Source organism: Podarcis erhardii (assembly GCF_964252035.2).
Source record: "Podarcis erhardii genome assembly, chromosome: 17".
NCBI classification, from domain to species: domain Eukaryota; kingdom Metazoa; phylum Chordata; class Lepidosauria; order Squamata; family Lacertidae; genus Podarcis; species Podarcis erhardii.
The window spans coordinates 29,903,896-29,918,767 of NC_138515.1; the positions used below are offsets into that span (position 1 = coordinate 29,903,896).

Consider the following 14,872-nt stretch of genomic DNA (forward strand, 5'->3'; position numbering starts at 1 on the left):
TCTTGCCCGACCTTTGAATGTGCATATTTTCCACTTTCCCCCACCGTCTTTTCTTCCCGGTGTGTCCTGTTGATTGGGCTGCAAACCACTGACGACCTGCCTATTACATTCTCTGCACAGTTACTCGATGCAGCTTTAAGTCCTTAATTGAGATTGTCTAGGACCAACAAATCCCCACCCGCCCCCCAACTCCATAACAACAGCTTATCTATGTGATACGATATGATACGATACGATATGCGATGGCCTGGGAATCGGATTCAGAGGCTGAACCTGAGGAATCCCAGCCTGCACAGGAGTCCCCACCTCCAGAACCAGCTTAGCCGGGGCTGGGGGTTGAGCCTGAAGGGTCCTCACCTGTGCTGGATCCTCAGGTGCAGGCACCAGCTGAGTCTGCTCTGGCCCCTGAGGTGATGGAGGACCCATTGGCTGCAGGTGCTCCACTCTCAGCCCCGTCAGGGGAAGCTGAGGTTGCCTCTGGGTCCGGTAACCCTCCAGCCTCTCCTGAGCTGCAGAGGCTCAGGGCAGAGAGGCGGAGGGAACTAAGTTCCCGCAGGAGGAGTGCTCGCCTTAAGGCCAGGAGAGGCGAGTCACCTGTGGGCCGGGCCGCCCTATGCCTCGGGGCAGATAAAAGCCAGCCAGCCCCAGTCCCAGGTTGTGGGAGCAACATTGTTGGTAACCTGTTCCTGTCGGCACCCTGTCCTGCTCTTCTGCCAGAGTTCCTGACCACACCTGACTCCTTGCCTTGGACCCTGCTTCAGCCTTGACAGACAGCCTCCATACCACACCCTCGACCTTGGACTGGACTCGGACCATGCCGCACGGTAACCCCCCAGGACCAGCACATGCTATCTTTATTGTCATTGTCCCATACAGAACAATGAAACTGAAAAATCTACATAAGACATTCAAAACCCCCTAAAAACTCTGAAACCCCATTTTAAAATACAATATACTATAGAGACTCCTTATGCTGCATTTAGAACCAGAATTGCATTTGGGTAGAAACTGTTTCTCAGGCAGCTAGTCCTGGTCTTTATAACCCTATACCTTCTTCCAGATGGCAGAAGCTGAAAGCGATCATTTCCGGGGTGCGCACTATTCTGCGCTATCTCTGCAGCTTTCTTATGGCACCTGGCAGCAAAGATTTGATCTAAGGTGGGAAGAGTGCACCCAATAATTCTCTCTGCAGACTTTACAACCCTGGACAGCATTGTTTTTTCCCTGGCCGTGCAGCTCCCAAACCACACACAGACACCATAAGTTAATATGCTTTCCACAGTGCAATGGTAAAATGCCATCAACAGGTCCTTTGAGAGATTGTTTTTACGGATGATTCTCAGAAAATATAACCTCTGCTGTGCTCTCTTCATCAGGTCTTTGCTGTTTTCTCCCCAGGTTAGGTCATCTCTCAACTCCATTCCCAGAAATCGAAACACCGAGACTTGTTCCATGCACTTCCCCTCAATAATAAGTGGCTGAATATTCAATTTACATTTCCTAAAGTCCACAATAATCTCTTTTGTTTTCTTTAAGTTAAGGAGTAAGTTGTTTTTCCTGCACCACTCGCCCAACTGCTCAACTTCCTTCATATAGGCCGCCTCCCCCTCTCCAGCTGTGATTAAACCAACCACCGTTTTATCATCTGCAAACTTAATGATCTTATTACTGGGTATTTGGGGGCACAGTCAGCTGTATAGAGTGTATATAAAAGCGGGCTCAACACGCACCCCTGCGGCGTCCCCATATTCATGATGAGATCCCCAGAGACGTGGAAACCCAACCTGACCCTTTGGGAATGGTTTGATAGATAATCTAATATCCACCTACACAAACACTGTGGAAGTCCCAGGTCTAATAATTATGGGGTGAAACTTGAGGAAAACTTAAGACTCGAGTTAAACACCGTGTCTAATAACTAGATTGCGAGCTCTGCTGGCTATGTTCACAACTCCGTCATTTATGCAGACAGCTAGGGAGGAATTGGACAGCCGTATCAGATCAGCCCGAAAGAGCTAATGAGCGCTTGTATGTTTCCCTGTGCCTGGGGCGAGTGTCACTGCCATGCCCAGGGGGCAGAGGATGCCAGCAGCCAGCCAACGTTGTATCCCATCTTGTGCTCACATATGCTTCATTCCGGCATCTGGTCCTCTCCTTTAATTAATGCTCGTTTCTATGTGATAGAATGTGTCCGGCCACAGCTGAGAAGGTTGAATTTGCATCCCAATGTTTGAGGCAGTGAAATTCACTATCTGTTACCAGTATGGGACCAGGAGCAAATTTTTTCAGCAGTTCCAGTTGGCTGTCAATCATACTTTTTGTTTGGCTTTTCCCTGCAAAAGATAATATGTCATGATGGCTCAAGATGTCTGGAGATATTATTTACAGACGCCACTTAGTTTTGCTGGGCATTATAGAGGTATGTTTAGATTATTGTAAAATGTTTTTATTGCATTTTAAAAACAATGTTTTAAAAGAGGACCATAAAGAAGGCTGATCGCCGAAGAAGTGATGCTTTTGAATTATGGTGCTGGAGGAGACTCTTGAGAGTCCCATGGACTGCAAGAAGATCAAACCTCTCCATTCTGAAGGAAATCAGCCCTGAGTGCTCATTGGAAGGACAGATCCTGAAGCTGAGGCTCCAATACTTTGGCCACCTCATGAGAAGAGAAGACTCCCTGGAAAAGACCCTGATGTTGGGAAAGATGAAGGGCACAAGGAGAAGGGGACGACAGAGGACGAGATGGTTGGACAGTGTTCTCGAAGCTACAAACATGAGTCTGACCAAACTGCGGGAGGCAGTGGAAGACAGGAGTGCCTGGCTTGTTCTGGTCCATGGAGTCACGAAGAGTTGGACACGACTAAACGACTAAACAACAACAACAAAAACAATGTGTATTCAACACAGCACAAAGGGGACTTAGCTGCAATTATTGTTTATATTTATATATATTTATATTTATTGAATTTATATACCGGCCTATACCTGAAGGTCTCAGGGCGGTTCACAGAACAGATCACAATATATAAAATTAAAATAATAATAACCCAATAACACCCCCTCCCCCCAAAGAGCCACATTTTAAAAGGGTATAGGATGTCAATCAGGTCAACCAAAGTCTGGTTAAAAAGGAACATTTTATCTTCTTTTGAAGGTAGAAGACTATTTATGTATGCCACAACTGTGGCAAGAATTCTTTTAGCCCAGAAATGAAAACAACAAGAAGTACCAGTGAAAGAAGAGTGGCAAATGAAGATGATGGACTTTGCAGAACTGGCGAAGCTGACAGGAAAAATCTGAAACCAGCATGATCAAGTATTCCAAAAGGACTGGAGTAAATTTATACGATATTTGAAAGATTATTGTGTAAGCAATTAACATCACTAGCAGGGTTGTCTGAAGATTGGCAACAAGAAATTTTCTACCTTTCTATAGTTGTATAAATTTTGAGTCATTCTGTAATGAGTGTAATTAGAATTGGAAAATGTATAAATTGCAATGATATTGTCAGGGAACTGCCATCGGAGCCAGAGGCGGAGGGAAGGCTCCAGAGGGATGCCGGAGAGGGTCCCAGCAGGGAGAGAGGCAGCCCATCTGCTGGGGAAGGAAATCAGCGTAACACCAGGGGTGAAGGGGGGCAGATGGGGGAATCGGAGAGAAGGCTCCAGGACTCTTCACCGGAGACCAGTGGGGACAGCACGGGTCCTCCGCTGCCCACACCCTCCCTGCGCAGAAGACTTCCGCGCAGGGAGAGTAGGAGGAGACTTGGCGTCAAAGAACTTCTTTGCTGGAAGAAGTTTAAGAAACGCCCACTGACGGATTCTGCCAGCGACTGAGACAGCCACGAGTGCAAGGCTGTCCAGAGAGAAAGGGTTCAACCAGGCAACCTGGCCAGGAGTGGCGGCAACTTACACACGAGCAACCCCCTTAGAACCATTACAGATATAAAGGTTTATTTTGAAAGCCATGAGGTGGGAGGAATTCAACAGGCTCTAAGAGTCAGAGCGGTATACAGTGGTACCTCGGGTTAAGTACCGTATTTTTTGCTCTACAAGACTCACTTTCCCCCTCCTAAAAAGTAAGGGGAAATGTGTGTGTGTCTTATGGAGCGAAGGCAGGCTGCGCAGCTATCCCAGAAGCCAGAACAGCAAGAGGGATTGCTGCTTTCAATGCGCAGTGATCCCTCTTGCTGTTCTGGCTTCTGAGATTCAGAATTTTTTTTTTTCTTGTTTTCCTCCTCCAAAAACTAGGTGCGTCTTGTGGTCTGGTGCTTCTTATAGAGCGAAAAATACGGTACTTAATTTGTTCTGGAGGTCTGTTCTTTACCTGAAACTGTTCTTAACCCGAAGCACCACTTTAGCTAATGGGGCCTCCTGCTGCTGCTGTGCTGCTGGAGCCCGATTTCTGTTCTCATCCTGAAGCAAAGTTCTTAACCTGAAGCACTATTTCTGGGTTAGCGGAGTCTATAACCTGAAGCGTATGTAACCTGAAGCGTATGTAACCTGAGGTACCACTGTAGTGGATAATGATTGTGTGTGTGTGTGTGTGTGTGTGTGTCAGAGTGAGAGAGAGAGAGAGAGAGAGAGAGAATGTTTTTGCCTCGAACTTCTCTGGGGATAGCATTCCACAGCCAGGGAGCCACAGCAAAAAAAGGCCCATTTGTTCTTGGATTGCCACCTTCTGCACCTCTCGAGGAGGAGGCACACGAAGGAGGGCCTCAGAAGATGATCTCGGGTCCAAGAAGGACCATATGATTATATCCCACCTTTCTTCCAGTAAGCTCAAAGTGGCATATAGAGTTCTCTTCTCCCCGTCCCTCATTTTAACTCCCAGGTCATAATCCGACACTCTAACCCCTACACCGCGCAGTGTACGGCAATAAAAGCTTTCTGGGAAATGATACATAATGAACTGAAAAAAATGTTTAAAATAACTTTTGTAAAAAAAACAAACCCTAGAAGCCTTTTTTTTAGGAATGGTAGGTACCGACATCCCAAAGGAGCAGAAAAGACTTTTTATGTATGCGACAACAGCTGCGTGGATGTTACTAGCCCAGAGATGGAAAGAAGACAAAGTCCCTACCAAAGAGGAATGGCAAACTAAGCTGATGGACTATGCTGAAATGGCAAAACTGACCGGAAAGTTCAGGAACCAAGATGACAAAAACGTCAAAAAAAGAATGGGGAAAAATTATAATTTATTTAGGAGGCCACTGTAAGCAGATGAAAACATTAGCAGGGTTTTAACAACACTTGTAATGTAACAAATACTGTGGACAATATGGAGAGATACAAAATATAGACTATGATAGAATATGAAGCTGAAAACATTGACATTAGAAGCCACAGAGGGGAGGGGGAGGTCTTGAGATTCAGAGAAATCTCTGTACAGTGGTACCTCGGGTTAAGTACTTACCTTAATTCGTTCCGGAGGTCCGTTCTTAACCTGAAACTGTTCTTAACCTGAAGCACCACTTTGGCTAATGGGGCCTCCCGCTGCTGCCGCGCCGCCAGAGCACAATTTCTGTTCTCACCCTGAAGCAAAGTTCTTAACCCGAGGTACTATTTCTGGGTTAGCGGAGTCTGTAACCTGAAGCGTATGTAACCTGAGGTACCACTGTATATGGAAATGTATTTGCTTTTGTTATAAATTTATATTTGAAAAAACAAATAAAAACATCTTAATAATAATAATAATAATAATAATAATAATAATAATAATAATAATCTCAGATAGGAAAATAGCTCCTCCCCACCCCAACCTCAGTTCTCTTTCCACCATCACTCCACCTGCTGCCTAAACCTACCTGTCGAATGCGCAAAGCACTCTTGCCTGTCACGTTTCAAAATATGAAATTCAAACAAAGGCATTCCCCTGACAGCGCCAGTTTCAGAATGTTCCACTTCATCCTTTGCTTTGTTATTTGCAGCTCAGCCGCAACCATCTGCTTCAGGAATTTGCATAACCCTGGAGCGGCTGCCTCGGTATGCAGATTAAGCATTCAAATAAGGCAAGGGGGCCTGCCTTCAAGGAGAACCGCAAGGCTGGATTTGAGGCTCAAACATCACTCTCAACATTGCTCACCACGGGAAACCTCTGGGTAAAAAACATGACCATCCCTTGCTCAGTCGATGGTCTGATCCGATGAGCTGTTGTGGCAGAAAAAGAAGTGGATTTTTAGGCACGATGGCTGATGATCCAGATCAGTGACCCGGCATGGCCTTGCGCCTATGTCACGAATGACCCAGGGCACTTTGCCCACTCAGAAACTTGGGGCTATTGCCTAAATAATAATTTTAAAAATGGTGCTGTGCTGGACACATTAGTAAACTGGCTTACAGTCTAACATAAGAGGTAAAGGGACCCCTGACCATTAGGTCCAGTCGTGACTGACTCTGGGGTTGCGGCGCTCATCTCGCTTTACTGGCCGAGGGAGCTGGCGTACAGCTTCCGGGTCATGTGGCCAGCATGACTAAGCCGCTTCTGGCGAACCAGAGCAGCGCATGGAAACGCCGTTTACCTTCCCGCCGGAAGCACTTTATGTGCTCCTGGGTTGGCAGGAGCAGGGACTGAGCAATGGGAGCTCACCACGTCGAGGGGATTCGAACCGCCGACCTTCTGATCAGCAAGTCCTAGGCTCTGTGGTTTAACCCACAGCACCACCCGCGTCCCACAGTCTAACATAGGTAAAGGTAAAAAGGTAAAGGACGCCTGGACGGTTAAGTCCAGTCAAAGGTGACTATGGGGTTGTGGCGCTCATATTGCTTTCAGGCCGAGGGAGCCGGTGTTTGTCCCCAGACAGCTTTCCGTGTCATGGCCAGCATGACTAAACCTCTTCTGGCGCAATGGAACACCGTGACAGAAACCAGAGCACACAGAAACGGCATCTACCTTCCCACTGCAGTGGTACCTATTTATCTACTTGCACTGGTGCTTTCAAACTGCTAGGTTGGCAGGAGCTGGACCAAGCAATGGGAGCTCACCCCGGCGCAGGGATTTCAACCGCCAACCTTCTGATCAGCAAGCCCAAGAGGCACAGTGGTTTAGACCACAGTGACACCCATATCCCTAGACACTACTAAACAGAATCATGTATGTAACCATAACAAATTCACTTCCTTTGGTGTATTCTTGGAGACTGAAAAATCTCTCTCTGTATGTTTACATCATGCTTGAGGTGGCTGTCAAACTGGTTGCTTCCCTATTGATGAGAGCTTGTGGATTTTCCTTTACGCACCTTTTCCATCCTCATGGAAGCCTCTTTTCCTCTCTTGTTCAATCTCAACAACACCTTCTGCAGCCAGAACTCCTTTTGCCCATTGTGATCACCAATGGACTCTTCATGCTCCCTGGTCATCCCATCTTTCAGTTACGCTTATGTTGGCTATGGTTTTAAGACAAAACTGCTCCCTTTCCCTTATGGGGTATCCAAGAGCCCGTATAGAGTCCTTATGTAGGTTCTCTATCGGTAGGAGAAGATAACAGAGGCCAACCAAAGAATATTGAGAAGCAAGGCAGCTAGCAAGCCTGGTCTTTATTAACTGCTGCAACAGGGTGCTCGCTCACCACACAGAGGAGGCAGGAGGGACCCTGAACAATGGTGCACAAGCCCTTATATAGACTTTTGAAATTGCCCATCCTGTAGCTCAAGACCACCCCCCAAAACACCATACATACATCACTGAAGGAGGCGTTCTCCAACACAAATCCTGTTTGTCAGGATACCTGATAATGGTCACTGATTGCTTTACTTGGGCAGCCTGACCACTCCTTTTGAGATGCTAAATACTTATTTCCTGAATCTAGGTCACAGGCTCACCCTATTCCTACACAAATATGTCCTTAAGACAGGATTTGTGAGCAAAGAGACAATAGGGAGGCTTTTTCCATTTCCTTCCTCACTGCAGAGGAATATTTGAGGTCACTGGGAGAGTCAAAATGGTTTCAGGATTGTTCTCCTGTACTATTTCAGACACATGGTTTATATACTTATGTATGTGTTTGCCTTGTACATTTATGAACATTTAATATATATATTTGAGACCTTAAATTCTTATAACACTATGATTATTAATATCTTGCTTGCTTAACCTGACTACTGCCATTTTCATTTTAAAGCAGAAAATGCCTTTGGGAGATGGGAATGTTTTTGAGCCTGCAAAGTCAACCATTTGTAATTGATACGCACGCAACCGCTAAAGTCTCGTTGCCTTATCAGCCTCTTGCAGAGTTCTATTATTATTAGTGATGAATGTTCGTCTTTTTTTCTGAAAAAAAGGCAATAGTTGTATCACACACAAAGGACAAAGCAGCCAAAGGAACAATGACCCGCCCCAATTATACTTACATCTCAATGTAAAAAACAGCTAATCAATACAGTAGCACCTTGGGTTATGCAACCCTCAGGTTACGTAAACTTCAGGTTGTGAAAGTGGCAAACCCGGAAGTATTTGACCGGGTTTTGCCGTGTGCGCATGCGCAGAAGCGGTCTACCACTGTGTGCATGCGTATAACAGTGATCCTCGGGTTGCGAAAACCTCGGGATCCGGCTGGACCTCCAGAACGGATCCCATTCGCAACCCAAGGTACCAGTGTACATCCCTGGCTAATATGGGCTGTTGTTGTGTTGTGAGGGGGGGGGTGCAGTAAGGTGCATCCTTCTAACAGAAACAGAATAAGACCAAAGAGTAGTTCATACATAAGCAATAAGATGAAAGTCAAACAACTGAATCATAATTACGATGGACGCATTGGAACTTACAGGAGCTGGGTTGTTTTAGCAGGCTGAAATAGTTTACTGAAGAACTGGGTTTCCTCCAGAATTAATAGTTTTGCATCACTGAAAGGGGCCGGACGCTTCTGCCAAGAGGGGAAAAAAAGCAGCCCCAGGTTTTCTTCTTCTTTTTCTCCTGCCTGCTGAGCTTGTAATTGGAATTTTAATAAGTATTGTTACCTGGGGGAAGGAGGGGTGGCAGCCTATGATGTCACTCATGATCTCACAGTGGAGACATGGAGGTTTGTCCTGATTATCTAGAGGCAGCAAAGCTTCCTATTTCAAAAGGACAGCAGTGTTAAGGGGCAGATTTCTCTTCATCCGACGAGACGCTTGCCTAGGAGACAGGTAGGGTTGTTAGACAGATACCAGAGCACCAATAGATGCAAGCTCAGGAGCCTTGCTGATTTTTCTGCCATTGTGCCTGTGCAATATTTCTCTGATCCATATTTCCCAGTTAAACACATTATGGTCTTGCCCAACCTGGTGTCCTTTGCTGATTGGGGCTGATGGAAGCCAATTTAAAAATAAAATATAATCTGGAGGGCCCTGGGATGTGGAAAGGCGGATCTGTCATTACACAAGGTAAGCTTTGCATCTGTTTACTTTATTATTATTACTTCCACCCTGCAGAAATAGTGGAGGGTAGGTGGAAGTAGGAGGAGGGCAGACAGGTAAGTAGTCAGTGTGGTGTAGTGGTTAAGAGCGGTAGACTCATAATCTGGTGAACCAGGTTCACGCATAGCTGTCAACTTTCGGATTTGAAAATAAGGGATCAGCAGCCTCGAAAATAAGGGATCAGCAGCCTCACCTGTTCCAGGGACAGTCTACGGGATATCTAACAATTTGGGATGGCAGCGGGAAACGACGCTGGAATAAGGGAATTTCCCGCCAAAAAATGGAAGGTTGACAGCTATTTGTTCACGTCTCCACTCCTCCACATGTAGTGGCTGGGTGACCTTGGGCTAGTCACACTTCTCTGAAGTCTCTCAGCCCCACTCACCTCACAGAGTGTTTGTTGTGGGGGAGGAAGGGAAAGGAGAATGTTAGCCGCTTTGAGACTCCTTCGGGTAGTGATAAAGCGGGATATCAAATCCAAACTACTACTACTACTACTACTACTACTAGTAGTACTACTATTCTTCTTCTTCTTCTTCTTCTTCTTCTTCTTCTTCTTCTTCTTCTTCTTCTTCTTCTTCTTCTTATCATAGAGTTGGAAGAGACCACAAGGGCCATCGAGTCCAACCCCCTGCCAAGCAGGAAACACCATCAGAGCACTCCTGACATGTGGTTGTCAAGCCTCTGCTTAAAGACCTCCAAAGAAGGAGACTCCACCACACTCCTTGGCAGCAAATTCCACTGTCGAACAGCTCTTACTGTCAGGAAGTTCTTCCTAATGTTTAGGTGGAATCTTCTTTCTTGTAGTTTGGAACCATTGCTTCGTGTCCGCTTCTCTGGAGCAGCAGAAAACAACCTTTCTCCCTCCTCTATGTGACATCCTTTTATATATTTGAACATGGCTATCATATCACCCCTTAATCTCCTCTTCTCCAGGCTAAACATGCCCAGATCCCTTAGCTGCTCTTCTTCTTCTTCTTCTTCTTCTTCTTCTTCTTCTTCTTCTTCTTCTTCTTCTGTCACCATCAACTGCAAATCCCTCTAGTAGCACCTGATCCAACCTTTGCTGCTGGAATTTTATTTAAGCAATAGCGAAAGAAACTAACCTTCCCCCACCATAGCCCTGAGGATAGACTGCCTGGTTTCCCAAACTTGGGTCGCCAGCTGTTTTGGGACTACAACTCCCATCATCCCTGACCCCTGGTCTTGCTAGCTAGGGATGACGGGAGCTGTAGTCCAGCTGGAGACCCAGGTTTGGGAAACACCCAGAAAACTGGGGGAACTGATAAAGTGTGCCAATTTCAATGCGATGAGGAGGAACCTGGAAATCCCATGCCATCCACCTGCAGCTGGCACAGTAGGCAGAACAGGTCTCTTCCCTCTGCAACCCCAAATAATCTGGTGTGAAAGGGGGGCAGATTTGGTGGGGAGGAGGCTGTGTGTGGGGTGTGTGTGTGTGTGTGTATGCAATCTTGCCCTCAGGATTGTGGGTGCCCACGTTGCAATGGCAGGTGTCAACTCTTTCTCCTCCTATCCGTAACCAGCGAGGCACCCTTTTCCGTGGGAGAGACTCGGACTCATAGGCATAGAGGCTGTGCCACCACATCTGAGCCCCCACACCTGGAAAAGGTGTGGAATGTAATCCATTGGAGCAGTCAAACACAACATTCCTTGTTTCCCTAGAGTGGTACAGGCAGGGGGAAGTTATGCCAGCCAGTATAACTTCCTGTTCCACTGGAGCCTCCTTCCCCTGCATGTGACCAGGGAGACTAGAGTTGGTGAATAAATAAGGGAATGTTTTTATCCTTTTTGTCACTCAAGCCACCTGCCGCAATAAACCACCTTTTGGTCCAGCGTTTTATTTAGAGCTGCAGGAATGAAAAGCAGGGGGAAAGCTTTCCGTTTGCTCATTTTTAGCCTTGTTTGGTTGAAGTTGGTATTATTAAAAGCATGCAGAGAAGAGGGGATAATGAACTTAACTCCCCAGTGGTAATTAAGAACCTCAGTCAAGCATGAGGATGAAAGAATGAACAATCATTTCCACTGGGAAACGGGCTTAGAGAAAGAATGCGCTTTCGAGAACTCATACTTGCACAAGGCAGCCACATAAGCAAAATTATTATCTCTTAAACACCCCCCCCCCACTTTCTTCTGTGTTTGCCTCAAGCCAAATTCTCAGATAATTTTTTTTGTACCAGTTAAGTCCTTCTTGGCAGGCCTGTTTACATTGGTTCTTTTTCGGTTGTCGATAACTAGTTAGGGTTGCCATATGTCTGGGAGTTCCAAGATATGTCATCTTTTGGGGGGGGGCTACATGTCCATCCGGGGGAAATTTTACACATTAAAACAAATGTCCTGGATTTTGGCCACCCTTGTTGTTGTTGTTTAGTCGTTTAGTCATGTCCGACTCTTCGTGACCCCATGGACCAGAGTACGCCAGGCACTTCTGTCTTCCACTGCCTCCCGCAGTTTGGTCAAACTCATGCTGGTAACTTCGAGAACACTATCCAACCATCTTGTCCTCTGTCGTCCCCTTCTCCTTGTGCCCTCCATCTTTCCCAACATCAGGGTCTTTTCCAGGGAGTCTTCTCTTCTCATGAGGTGGCCAAAGTATTGGAGCCTCAGCTTCATGATCTGTCCTTCCAGTGAGCACTCAGGGCTGACTTCCTTCAGAATGGAGAGGTTTGATCTTCTTGCAGTCCATGGGACTCTCAAGAGTCTCCTCCAGCACCATAATTCAAAAGCATCAATTCTTCGGCGATCAGCCTTCTTTATGGTCCAGCTCTCACCTCCATACATCACTACTGGGAAAACCATGGCTTTAACTATACGGACCTTTGTTGGCAAGGGTATTGTCAGGGAACTGCCATCAGTGCCGGAGGGAGAGAGCAAAAGCCAGAGGGATTCCAGAGAGTGTCCAGGGATCGGGAGAAGCAGCCTATCTTCTGGGGAAGAGAATCAGCGTAGCACCAGTGGAGAAGGGGGGCAGATGGGGGAAGCAGCGAGGCGGTCCCATGACTCCTTGCCTGGGACCAGTGGGAGAGTAGGGGTCCTCCGTTGCCCACGCCCTCCTTGCGCAGAAGGCTTTTGCGCAGAGAGAGTAGGAGGAGACTAGGCGTCAAAGAGCTTCTTTGCTGGAAGAAGTTTAAGAAACGGCCACTGACAGATTCTGCCAGCGATTGAGTCAGCCACGGGTGAGTGGCTGTCCGGACAGAAAAGGTTCACTTTGGCAACCCAGCCAGGTGTTTGCACCCAGCCGGGGAGATAAACACCGGCTTACGCACGAGCAACCCCTAGAACCATTATAGGTATGTCTCTGCTTTTTAAGCTGCTGTCTAGGTTTGTCATTGCTTTTCTCCCAAGAAGCAGGTGTCTTTTAATTTCGTGGCTGCTGTCACCATCTGCAGTGATTTGGCCACCCTATAACTAGTCATTTCTACACCCAGAGCTCCCAGCCTCTTTCCTTGCCCCTGAGAATAAGCAAGAGCTGAATTAGGAATGGTTGAGGCCTTTAAGAACACAGGAAGAAGATCTCTCCTGGATCAGATCAAAGGACCATCTCAACCCAGCGGTGGAGCTAGCCGCTCTGGCACCTGGGGCGGTGTCCATGCCATGCATCTGGGCATGGGGCAATGACCACAATCGTGCCAGTGGTGCCATCCAGTGCGCAGTGGCGGAGCAAGGTCAGGTTGATTGCTGCACAGCATTTTGTCACCCCCCTTGGAGGTGGCACCTGGGGCGCACTGCACCCCACCGCACCCACCTTGCGACACCTCTGTCTCATCCAACCTCCTGTCTTCACATTGGCCAGCCAGATGCCATCGGAAACCCATGAGCATTTCAGTGATGTCAGATAGGAGATAGGAGAACTGAATTAGATGGTTATAGCAAAATATGCAGGAATGGTGGGAAAACTAAATGAACCATGGAAGGCGAAGGAGGGAAGTCACTGAACGTATGGTATAATGCAAGATGTTTATTTTGAGATGTAAAATTGAAAACTTAATTGTTTATATATATATGGAGACCCATATATATATATATATATATATATATATATATATATATATTCCCAGCAACAGATTTTCAAAGTTTCATAGCTTCCAAGAGTGGAGGTAGAAAGCAGGGGTGAGCAACCTGCAGCCTAAAGGTCACTTAATTTCATGTTGCTGGCAAGGAAAGGAAAAGTGGGAGGAAAGAGGGTGGCAGAGAGAAAAGATAGCAAAAGGGAGGGCATTAGAATCCAGGACACAAAGTTGACCACAACTTTATTTTTTGGGACACAATGGAAACTGAAAGAAGGTCCTGCCTTGGACTTCCTTTTATTATTATTTTTTGTCAATTATTTTTTTATTAAGTTTCAATTTTGTAAACAAATGAACATGAAATTTACTATCAAATTTAATACACAATTTAAAAGGAGACTAATGACATTTTGGTGGCATCTGTTTGTTTACAAATCTGCAAGGTGAGCACGGCTAAGGTAGCACCCAGACAGATGGCATTAGTTGAAGAAGCCGCACCACTTCCCCTAAAGCAAGACAACAACCAGTAAGAGGCCCCCTCCCTGTTCCTTCTTCCAGACATTGCAAAACCAGGTTTCTGTCTCTCTTGGCAAAATTCTCAAACTATTTTATCTTTAGAATGGTCCTAACAGTGTTATAGGTCTTGGCCACCAACTATGTTAAAGGAAACATTCTAGCCAGCTAGACTCTTCATCTGCCCATTAGCAAACAATCAAATGTACAAAAGGCAGTTCTCTCTTCATTTGAGACTGTTGAAGCAATGATTCTTCAACATCAACTTCGTTGGACTGGTCATGTTGTTCTGATGCCTGATTATCATCTTCCAAAGCAATTACTCTATCCCAAACTTAAAAATGGAAAGCGTAATGCTGGTGGTCAACAAAAGAGGTTTAAAGACTGTCTCAAGGCAAATCTAAATAAATGTAGTATAAACACCGACAACTGGGAAATACTGGCCTGTGAGTGCTCCAGTTGGAGAACTGCCTTTACTAAAGGTGTCATGGACTTTGAAGATGCTCGAACTCAGAACACAAGGGAGAAACGCGCTAAGAGGAAGGCACGCTTGGTAAATCTGCACCATGATCAACTCCCACTCGGGAACCAATGTCCCCACTGTGGAAGGACGTGTGGGTCCAGAATTGGCCTCCACAGTCACTTATGGATTCACTGTTAAAACCGTTTTTATGGAAGTCAATCTTACTCGGCTACGAGTGATCGCCAAAGAAGAAGCACAATAGCACTGTTGGCATCTTGTCTGTCTTGAGAGACAATGGAGTGTGCCTCTGGGGGTGAAGTCATACCGCTGGAGAATCACAGCACCTCTTTTTTTAAAAAATAATATTTATTAAGGGTTTTTTGATTACAATATAAAAAGACAAGCAAAAATATTACATATCATAACATATTTTCTTATCTCCTTTGGACTTCCTCACATCTCCCGCTCCTGCGTTCCAA

General features: G+C 46.1%; 2 long non-coding RNA genes across 2 annotated transcripts in view; both read right to left on the reverse strand.

The window, feature by feature from the left end:
• The window catches only part of LOC309332581, a 102,538-nt gene that overhangs the window by 21,259 nt on the left and 66,407 nt on the right, over positions 1 to 14,872 (reverse strand). The window lies entirely within an intron of this gene.
• LOC309332537 lies at positions 2,143 to 8,921 on the reverse strand. The gene is made up of 3 exons (XR_014152134.1): positions 8,763 to 8,921; positions 5,808 to 6,150; positions 2,143 to 2,333 (listed from the first exon to the last, which is right to left on the reverse strand). It is a non-coding gene; the product is annotated as an uncharacterized lncRNA (long non-coding RNA).